Source organism: Apis mellifera, unplaced genomic scaffold (genome assembly GCF_003254395.2).
Source record: "Apis mellifera strain DH4 unplaced genomic scaffold, Amel_HAv3.1 GroupUN_246, whole genome shotgun sequence".
Lineage (NCBI taxonomy): Eukaryota > Metazoa > Arthropoda > Insecta > Hymenoptera > Apidae > Apis > Apis mellifera.
The window spans coordinates 1357-12863 of NW_020555863.1; the positions used below are offsets into that span (position 1 = coordinate 1357).

The window sequence follows — 11507 nt, forward strand, 5'->3', positions numbered from 1 at the left end:
TTGTTTGAGCTGGTTCACGTAGCCTGCTCGACGATTTTTTCCGTTTGATATTGTTGTAAACAACCCATTTTTCATCGCCAGTTATCAGTCGTTTTAAAAATGGATCATTTTCATTACGTTTCTTTAGCAAATCGCAGCTGTTAATGCGTTACGTTAAATACTTTTCTTTCAGTTCGGAGGAACCCATGTATCGAGTTTTTGAACATAGCCAAGTTGTTTTAAATGGTTTTCAATGCATGTATGTGATACATGAAGCTTCTCTGCCATCTCACGAGTTGTACTGTTACGATCCGAATCGATTATTGCTTTGATTAGGTCGTCATCAACTTGAACTGAAATCCGCAATTACTTAGTTGCCAACCCAATAATTATATATTCGTATATATTTATATATAAATATATATATATATATTATATCTATATTATTATACTGCAATATTTCATATAAAACAAAATTATCATTAATTTCGATAACACAAATTCAATTGAATTTGCGTAAAATGTATAAAAACTTCTGCGACTAAATGTATATATAATATTCTTATTAACAAGTTAATAATGAAAAAATAAATATATTTTACACAAAGTGGATTGTATTTACATTAAAAAAGTATTTCGTTGAGACATATTATCTAAATTAATTTAAAGAAATTAAAGATCGATTTAATTTGATGTGTTTATATATATATATATATATATATATATATATATATGTATGTGTGAATGTGAAAGAATACAGTATAAATGTGTATATATATATTATATATATAGTATGCATTGTATCTTTTTATAAAGGTGAAAATTAAAGAAAGATAAAGATTTTTGATAATATAAATAATTTATATTTTTATGAAAATCTGTCATATATATCGTCTGGTAATATTAGTATTTGTTTGTTTAAATAAATTCGTGATACCATACATTTATTAGAAGTAAATATATATCAAAATTATGACAATTAAAATAATTAAGAATAATATTGTTAACAGGTGTGGCACGTTATTTTAATTTATAACAATGTGATTAATATACTGTAAATATATATAAAATACTTTAAATCGAATATTGTTATAGAGGAGTTAAAATATGTTTAGGTTATTTAATTTAAATATCGTTTTTGCCGTCACGTTTAATCACGTTATTTTCTAATAGATATTCTGTGAATTTATATTTTGTAAATCATATAAATTCGTATATATATAGATATATACACATATTATTAAAATATATTTAAAATATAATTTATAAAAATATAAATAAATTTAATGCATAATTTCAAAAGATTGGTATGAATAATACGAAACAATTTTACGTAACCTTAATGATTATATCTTATATGAAAGTTGACAATTCATGAGTAAAAAGAAATAAAAAAGGAAAATCAATGATATGAAACAATAAATATTTTTATGAGTGCTTAGTGAAGTGTTTTAGGTTTCTTTATTTTGAAAGTGTGAAAGTGTAAATAATTTAACTATTTTTCTATGGAATATTTTTATCAATTTGTATTATAAAATTAACAATTGTTTATATAATAGAATTTTAGAACATAAATAAATATAAATCTCACATATAGTATCTTTACAATCTTAATTTTCATAATTTTGTTATTTTGAAGATTATACTTTTTAAATTTAAAGGATTCAAGTAGAAGAAATATAATAATGTAGAAATATTTAAACTCATAATAATTTTTGTATTTAATTATATTGATAAACATTCTTAATAATAATAATCCAGTTTAAATATATTTTATTCCATAAAAAGATTTAATTGTGCATATTAGTAATAAAGAATAATATTATTTAACCATATTAGGTAGAAATGGACAATGTATAAATATTCCACATTGTGGAAATTATAATGGTCTAATCTCATGGTTTGTGTTGTAAAAATAAATACTGTGATGGAATATTTAAAGAACCTGTTAAAAAAAGAAAATTCAGGAACCGAAGCACATGTAAAGGAAGCAAAAACTCAGGAACAAGCACAATTGCTCAACTTTTGTCTGTAGAAGATAAAATCGAGATAAAGATCCGAGGTAATATCGTATGGATTTGTTCAATTGCCATTAATAAATTTGTAATAATTTGTAATGAAATGACAACACTCATATCATTAGAATCCACTGCATTGTGTTTTTTTGAAATGAAAATAGTGAAGGAAGATTTGACTCTAGTCTTCTTGAATGTGTAAGTTTTCCTTAAATCGTAAAATTAAAAATTGAATTCTGTATATATATATATATATATATATATATAATTGGAATAAGACAAATATTAATGTCAATGATTTTTATGTAATAAATATTGTATGTAATAAATATCAATATTTTTTTTTTCTTTTTTATAAGGAAAAAATTCATCCAATATGCACACTGTCACTGCACATACTGTCAATGTACACACTTTAAGATGGGCAATTTCAAGATATTATGCAGAAGCACGATTGTTAACTTTAAAGCCATTCTATTCTATCATCTTTAAACGTAATGAAACAAAGTAAGAAATTTGGTTACCAGATATAGGAACTTTTGGTCCTTTGGTACAACATGTATCTAAAAATATAATGACAGTAAAATACTAAGCTTGGATTAAACATCCATCAGGTTAAAATATTCATTTTTCTCTTTTCATTAGAAAATTAAAACAGACAGAATCTAACATCATTATTTTTGTTTTTCTTCTATGATTATAGTAAACGTACATTTTTACATACATTTTTATGCTTTTTGATTTGTGTATTTGCTAAATACAATGATAATTTTGTTTTCAGAAGAATTTAAATTTGTGAATATTAATTTAGATGAAAATGATTTAAGCGTATCAAAAGAACATTAACATTAACATATCACATATCACAAGATGATAATATAAGAAGATAAAATGGTAAAGCATTGGTAAGAAGATTGGTGTGAAATATTTTTACGAAATATTCATATTATTTAAATAAAATTTTAAATCTCGATAATTTAACTACATGATGCAGATACAGATGTTTCGAGATGATACTTTAACACTTGAAAATTTAGATTTAAATAGATTTGGATTCAAGGACTCAATATAGAATCTACAATTTTACCATACAGTATCATTGAAAATTTTGAAGTTGGATGTGATCGTTCCGTAGAGAATAATATGATATCTATTTATATTTTTATATTTAACATTAATATTCAATGATAGGCAATGATAGAGATTGGCATGGTGAAATTAAATAGAAGTTTGAAAATGATATGGTAAGCGATAATTGAAGAAATGAGTCATGAAAAAAAATTGAAGATAAATTTATGAGCGAAAATAAATATAAATCTGAGGATATCTTCGTTAACAATATTCCTACGTATTTAGAAGCATTGAAAAAAAAAAAAAAAAAGAAAAAGAAATGCAATGGTATTAGCAATTTGAGAAATAATTTGATAGGTAAGAAGGAAAAGAGATCAAAAAGTTGAAAGAAATGATTGAAACGAATATATATGTACATATAAATATAAATATATATACGTATATATATAAACGGGTAATATACAGTAAAACTATCATGTTTCACATTAAATAGGATAATATAAATTATTGGATTATCTAAAAAATTATATTGAACACTTATGGCTTAACACTTAACACTACTGGTATTAGTATTAGTTTGACTATTCGAGATCTTACATAATTTAATATAGAGTCAATCAAAAATTTTTTACATTATCTTGTAAAGAAATTAAATTATTATGAAAGATTTGATTTCAATGAAAATTTATATAGCAATATATTAAATTTTATATATAAAATAATTTATTTTTGTACAAAAAATTTCTTTGAGTATCTCAATTCTCATTTTTCCATATTTTGAATATTGTAATATAATTTCTTCTGAAAATATATTTTATTTCATCTCCGATAGAATAGATGATAGAATTCAATATTTTATAATTTAAAATTTTGTTTTATCTTGAATGATGACGAAATAAAAATATGTAAAGAAAGGAAAATAATATTGAAACTTGAAAAATTGATTTCACTGCTTTGAAATGATATTGAAATGATAATAAAAAAAATGATTTCATATTATTATATGAATCGCAATTCATATAGTTTCATATAAAAGAAAATTATCGTTGATTTCGATAACGTAAATTCAACTGAATTTGTATAAAGTGTATGAAAACTTCTGCGACTAATTGTATAGGTAAAATTTTTATTAACAAGTTAATAATGAAAAAAGAAATAAATTTTTTACTCAAAGTGGATTATATTTACATTAAAAGAAGTATTTCGTTCAGATATATTATCTAAATTAATTTAAAAAACTTAAAGATTGATTTAATTTGTTGTGTGTGTATGCGTGTGTATATGTACATATGAAAGCTACAATATAAATGTGTTTGTATGTATATATATATATATATATATATATATATATGTACATATATATAGTATGCATTATATAAAGGTGAAAATAAAAGAAAGATAAAGATTTTTGATAATATAAATAATTTATATTTTTATGAATAACGGTCATATATATCGTCTGTTAATATTATCTGTTCGATAAATAAATTCATGATACCATATATTTGTTAATTAATTTATTAGAACTAAATATATATCAATGTTATGACAATTAAAATAATTAAAATAATATTGTTAACAGGTGTGGAACATTAAGTTAATTATAACAATGTGATTGATATACTGTAAATATATATATAATAATTTAAATCGAATGTTGTTGTAGAAGAGCTAAAATACTTTTAAGTTATTTAATTTAAATATCGTTTTTGTTGTCACATTTAATTATTTTCTAAATGATATTCTGTGAATTTATATTTTTTAGAATAATATATATATATATATTTGATTATACATAATATACACTCATATTAATAATATATTTAAAAATACGTTATAAAATATAAATTATAAAAATATAAATAAATTTAATACATAATTTAAAAGATTGCTACAAATAATACGAAATAATATATAATACCTTAGTGATTTTAACCTATATGAAAATTGAAAATTTGACAGTAAAAAGAAATAAAAAAAGAAAATTCAAATCAATGATTTGAAGTAATAAACATTTTAATAAGTGCTTAGTGAAGTGTTCTAGTTTTCTTTAATTTTCTTTATTTGTTTAATTTGAAAATGTAAATAATTTAACTATTTTTTTGTAGAATACTTTTACCAATTTGTATTATAAAATTAACAGTTACTTTAGAACATAAGTAAATATAAATCTCGGATATAGTTTCTCTCCAATCTTAATTTTTATAATTTTCTTATTTTGAAGATTATATTTTTTAAAATTATACTATATAATTAGAAAAATACTATCTTGCAGTATTTAAAGAACTTGGTGGAAAAAGAGAATTCATCAACTCTGAAGCACATATAATCTTATTACGGGCACAATTATTCAATTTTTTTCAGTAAAAGATAAAATTGAGATAATGATCCATATAATCGTGTATTTGTTCAATTGTCATAATAAATTGCACAATTTAAAATGCACAATTTATAATGAAATGACAATAGTCGTTTCATTAGAATTCACTGCATTGTGTTTTCTTGTGAAAGTGGTGAAAATTTTGACTCTAGTTTTGTTCTTAAATGTTGTCTAAGTTTCCCTAAAATCATAAAATTGAAAATTAAACTCTATATATATTAGAATATATATATATATATATATATTGGAATAAGGCAAATATTAACACCAATAATTTTTATGTAATAAATGTATCAATATTCTTTTTTTTTTTTTTTTTTTTTTTAAAGAAAAATTCATCCAATATACTTGCCACTGCATACTGTCAACATATATAGACAGCCTTAAGACATTATGCAGAAGCACAACCGTTAACTTTAAGACTATTCTATCTTTAAATCTAGATAATGAAACGAAACAAGAAATTTGGTTATTAGATATAGGAATTTTTGGTCCTCAGTATAATGTATATCTAAAAATATAATGACAGTAAAATACAAAACTTGGACTAAACATCCAACAGACTAAATCAGATTATAATATTCATTTTTCTCCTTCTGTTGTTAAAATTAAAATAGATAGAATCTAACATTGTTATTTTTATTCTTCTTCTACGTTTAAAATAAATGTTGAGATATAAAAAGAATATTTATCATAATTAAAAATATTATTCATGAAAAACGTAAAATGAAATTAAACTCATATTTAAATATTAATGTTTAAATCTAGGAGAAAGAATAAAAGAATCAGTTCGAGTTACTATCATCTTTATAACAGTTTATATCAATTGAGTTATTTGACTCATGAAATGAATGATATTCACGTTGATCTGACTGAAGGTTACATATGATATCGGCATTGTAATTGTATGCATGATGTCCACGACCACCACAGGAAGGAACTCAAGGAAGTCATTCTAGAACCACTGAGGCCGATTTTCAAAAGGTTGCATTCGACGTATAGAACTGTCATTAATTGGTATCCAAAGATATCAATCGTGGACCTTCGAAATATTCCACTGGTCATCGGAATTAGAGCATCAATCATCCGATGAAATCGTGCAATTGTTGCGTGATGATTGATGGACAGTGACTCGAATTAGATTTGGAGAATAATTGATAAAAAGATAATAATACTAACTATATAAAGATAGTAATACTAGCTATATAAAATCGATAAATTAAGAAATATAGAGAATTTTATATTTTGTTCGAAATTAGAGGGTGTGTTCTTGTAGTTCTTTCAAATGCACGATGTACGCATCCCACGATGATCTCGCGATGATTCAGCATCGATCCTACGACGTTCGCACGGTGATCTAGCGATGATCTCACGATGTCTCCGATAGAGGTGTAATGAAGTTGTAGCTGAAGTCCAGTCTAGACCAGAATATCTAAAGGAAAATTGGCACAATTTTCTGGATTTGGAGATACTGCCTAGTTCTTAGTATGATATTGATTTTTAAAAATTTATTTTTGGAAAATTTTCGAAGGAGACATTAAAATTAATAATTAATATGAATGAATTCGAAAAATGTAAAATATAAATAATTGATCGAAATGAATTATAATTAATAATTAATGTTAAATAAATTAAGAAAATAATAAAAGAAAAAGAAAAAAATAAAAAATAAAAAATAAATAAATCTAAAAAGAAAAATTAATTCAGAATGAAATGATTATTTAAATTAGTTTTACAACAGCAATTTATCGCTCGCAATTATTAATCTCACAACAATGTTGTGACAACAATGAAGCTTAATTTATACCTAAATATTATTTTCATTTATCTCAATTTATTTATTATAATTAATAGTAATGTAAATTTTAAATTTATAACACGTAACAAAAATATTCTCATTTCACTTAAAGCGAAAAAAAGAAATTACATAATTAATTTATAGCAAGAATTGCAATTAGAGAGAGCATTATTAAAATTTTGTAAAAATTTTACATACAATCCAGTATATGTAATATTTGAGAAAAATAATCATGCAAGATTTAGATTGGAATGCACATACGCGTAGTTCTTGACTTGTCATCAATTTCCATCATAATAAATGACGAAATATTTTTATGTTTTAAAATATTTTAAAAACTTTTTAATAAAATATTTTCTTTTTACATGGACAAAATTTTAAAAGAAAGAATTGGAAACCGATTATCGAGTCTTACCAGCGAGGAGATATTGAGTATATTGAGACGTACATTTAATTAAAAAATTAAAAAATAAATCAAAAAATAAATGTAGAATGGATGAAAAAAAAATAAATGAGTATAAGTTAAAGAATAAATCAAAAAATAAATTTAGAAATAAATAGATAAAAGAATAAATGAATAAATAAACAAAATATATATTAAGATAATTAAATTATAAATTAAAAAAAGAAATAAATAAAAGGTAAAAGAATAAATAAATGAATGAAAATTATATATTTATATTAAGAAATACGTTATAAAATAAATATTTAAATAAATGAATGTGCAAATGATTAAATAAATGATGTGATATGTAAGTATTAATTAAAAAATAAAATAATATACGACATATATAATGTTAAATAAATTTTATTTCATTATTTACAATAAATGATTAAAAAATCTCGATATTATAAAAATTTAGTTAAAATATCATCGATCTTCTCGACATGTAAGTTCATTGAGAAATGACCGCTCTATCGCATCATATGTAGAGAAGATCACTGCCACTATTCATCCATGAAGTTGGACGAAAACATATGTTTTCTACCAATTGTGCCAAATCTGATTTATGGAGTACAATGACGAATAATTTTAAGAATTTTTTAATTTTAGAATAAATTTATAACATCGTAATAATTTACGATAAAAAATTGATGTATCTTTACTATTTTTATTGTTTTATCGCCTTTAACAATTTATTACGATAATTGTAAACGTAATAATTGATATATTTTTATAAACTAAAACTAAATTTTAAATTTCTGTGATATTAGTTTTCGATTCAACTATAATTATTCAATTGTAATTTTATTAAGATATTTTAAATGCTATTTTACGTGAAAAACAATTACAGATTATTCATTTGCTACGGACTGTTTTATCACCGTTTTATAAATTAAAATTATATTAAAATAAACGATAACGATTAAAATCTTGACTGAGATTGAGAAGTTCATAATACGCGCAATACGAATAATACTAGTAACCTCAACAATAAACTGTCCATCGAAGGAAAAAATATAAAAAAACTCGGAAGATTAATTGATTTTGTTATCACAATATTTAATATCTATTTAATATCTATAATATTTAATATTTATTAAATAATTTAATAAAGTCTAAAAGTAATCTAAAAGTAAATTCCATAATAAAGTGGGAATAGATAAAATTAGTTACCGCGTAATTGAAAAAATACTTGCACTGGCAATAAATTTTGTCACGATGATATTCCACAAAAAAGAAACCGTGCGAAAATTAAAAAATATAATATATATTATAATATTAATTATAGTTATATATATATAATATATATTATATATATATTATATATATATATATAATATAATATTAATTATAGTTTTCTATTTACATTGAAATTCTAAATGTCCATTTATAAAAAAATATAATAGGAATTAAGCATAAAAATTAATCGAATTTGAGAGAGTTAAAAACGCAATAAATAATTTAAAATAAAATTAAATAAATAATAAAAAGTAAAAATTGTAATACAAAAAAGAAAAAAAATACGAAAGTTCATTAAATTAGGGGAATCTAGAACGTATAAGAATGAATTAAAGCATAGTTCAAGTAAAATAAAATTTTTAGCTTGACATCTTTTCTAAAAAAAAAAAAAAATTGCTAATGAAAATTATTGAATTTTTCTAATAAAATATTTTTCATATACTTTTTTTAAGAGAAGATTTTAAAAAATTTTGAAAAATGATGCCAATTACCAGAAGAGATAACTACGCATCGAGATCCACCTAAAGCTAAAAAATAACAAATAAAAAATTAAATAAATTAAAAGCACATAAATAAAGTACGAAACATTAAAATTAATAATTAATATAAATGAATTTTGAAAAATGTAAAATATAAATAATTGATATTTGAAATAAATTGTAATTAATGTAATTAATGTTAAACAAATTATGAAAGAAACGAAAGAAGAAAAAATAAGAAATAAAAATTAAATAAATCTGAAAAATCTGAAAAGAAAAAATTAATTCGGAAATTATTATTATTTTATTAAATTAATATACAATTGTTTTTATAATGATCTTTTGCAATAATTAATCGCCCAATTAATTTCATATCGCGTTGTCAAACAATGAAGCTTAAATCTAACTTAATTTATTTACACATCCTTAATATTATTATCCTTCACCTTAATATTATTTACACATCCATCTAATAATAATATATCTTAAATCTATAACGCGTAACAAAAATACTCTCGCTTAGCTTGAAGCGAAAAAAAGAAATTATGATTAATTTATATCAGGAATTGTAACATCTAAAAGAGACATGATCGCTACATGATCGATAAAAATAAAGAAGAAATTTTAAAAAATCAAGTTCCTATAAATCATTGCCATTCTCATGTATCACAATTTACATCGCTGGACTTATAAGAATCAGCATAATTTCATAAAATAACTAAAAGACAATTTTATAACAATTTTACGTACTTCAATAATCTTTTGAACTATTTTGCGATTTTGCGATTTTGCGATTTAGCAATTACTACCAACACAATTAATACTGCGTAATATTATTTAATTGTTTTGGAAGAAAAATTAAAGAAATCTGTAGCCTTTGCACGCCACTATATATTATGAATTTAAATTTTCAAATTAAATTACGACTAAAAAACAACTATTGTATAAATATCCTATGTAAATAATTAAACTATCGAATGAATAAATAATACATATTGAAAAAAGTATCATAAATTCTAGAACAGAAATAAAATATAAAATATATTATTGTTAATAAAAAAATAAATTTTTATAAAAATAAATAAAATATTTTGTTTGTTTAAAATATATTATAAAACGAAGAAGATATCAATTTTTTACAATATCCAATTTTAATTTTTTAAATTTTATAATATTATAATTTTATAATTTCTATATTTTCAAATATAGAAAAATTTAATATTAAAAACTAAATATGTATTGTTTGGTTATATACATGGTTAATTGAATGATAGAATTAACATGTTATTTGATTATTTATATTATATTTATCATTGAAACAACACTGACATAATATTATAGTATTTTTATATAAATAAAACTAATTTTATTTAATTTTTTATTGTTTTTATTTATTTTTTTACTAAAATCATTAATGAAATAAAATCTAACAAAATAATTTTTCAAACATAACAAGCAAGATAATTTCTTTTTATTTTTTCATTAATTTATCTATTTTATAGAATTTTTTTTCAAGTAAATTCATATATAGTAAATTTAACAACCCAAGATATATAATATAATTAATATAATTATATTTGAGAAACTTTGAATTTTCAATTCTAGAAATCAAATAAATACAAAAATGTCAATTGAAACTTCATTTATTAAGTTACAAAAAATTGAAATTTACATTAGATATAGATAATAAAAAATTGTTTTATAACTGTTGTTTTCTGTTTCCAATTTATTCTTTGCTATTCACTTAAATTATTAATGAATTTAAATTATTAATTGTTTAATATATTTAAAGAAAATAAACACAAAAATTTATATCAATTTTTATATCAATTTTTGTGTTTATTTTATATATATTTAGAATCGATCAAAAGTGTCTATTCGTGAATACTTATTATTCGCGAGATATATACAAATCTTATAAACAGATTATTTGGAGAAATTTTCATATAAAAAATTCTTTTCTTCTTATCGCGCGCGAATCTTTATTAAGCCTAAACAAGGAATAGTTTTCTAAGAAAAACTGCTTTGAGAGTTTAACCGACATTCATATTGTATATTTCTTACGTCCTTCAGATTAACTGAACCGATCCTAACAGTGATA

At 21.4% G+C, this 11507-nt stretch overlaps 1 long non-coding RNA gene across 9 annotated transcripts; it reads left to right on the forward strand.

Moving 5' to 3' along the window:
• The first annotated feature begins 746 nt into the window (after window positions 1-746).
• Window positions 747-3385, forward strand: LOC100578361. Of its 9 annotated transcripts, none has more exons than XR_003306413.1 (6): window positions 747-876; window positions 1819-2041; window positions 2123-2192; window positions 2354-2608; window positions 2776-2899; window positions 2989-3385. It is a non-coding gene; the product is annotated as an uncharacterized LOC100578361 (long non-coding RNA). The 9 variants fall into 9 exon arrangements; XR_003306418.1 differs by having other exon boundaries at window positions 776-795; XR_003306415.1 differs by lacking the exon at window positions 747-876 and adding an exon at window positions 914-932.
• Window positions 3386-11507: the final 8122 nt, after the last annotated feature.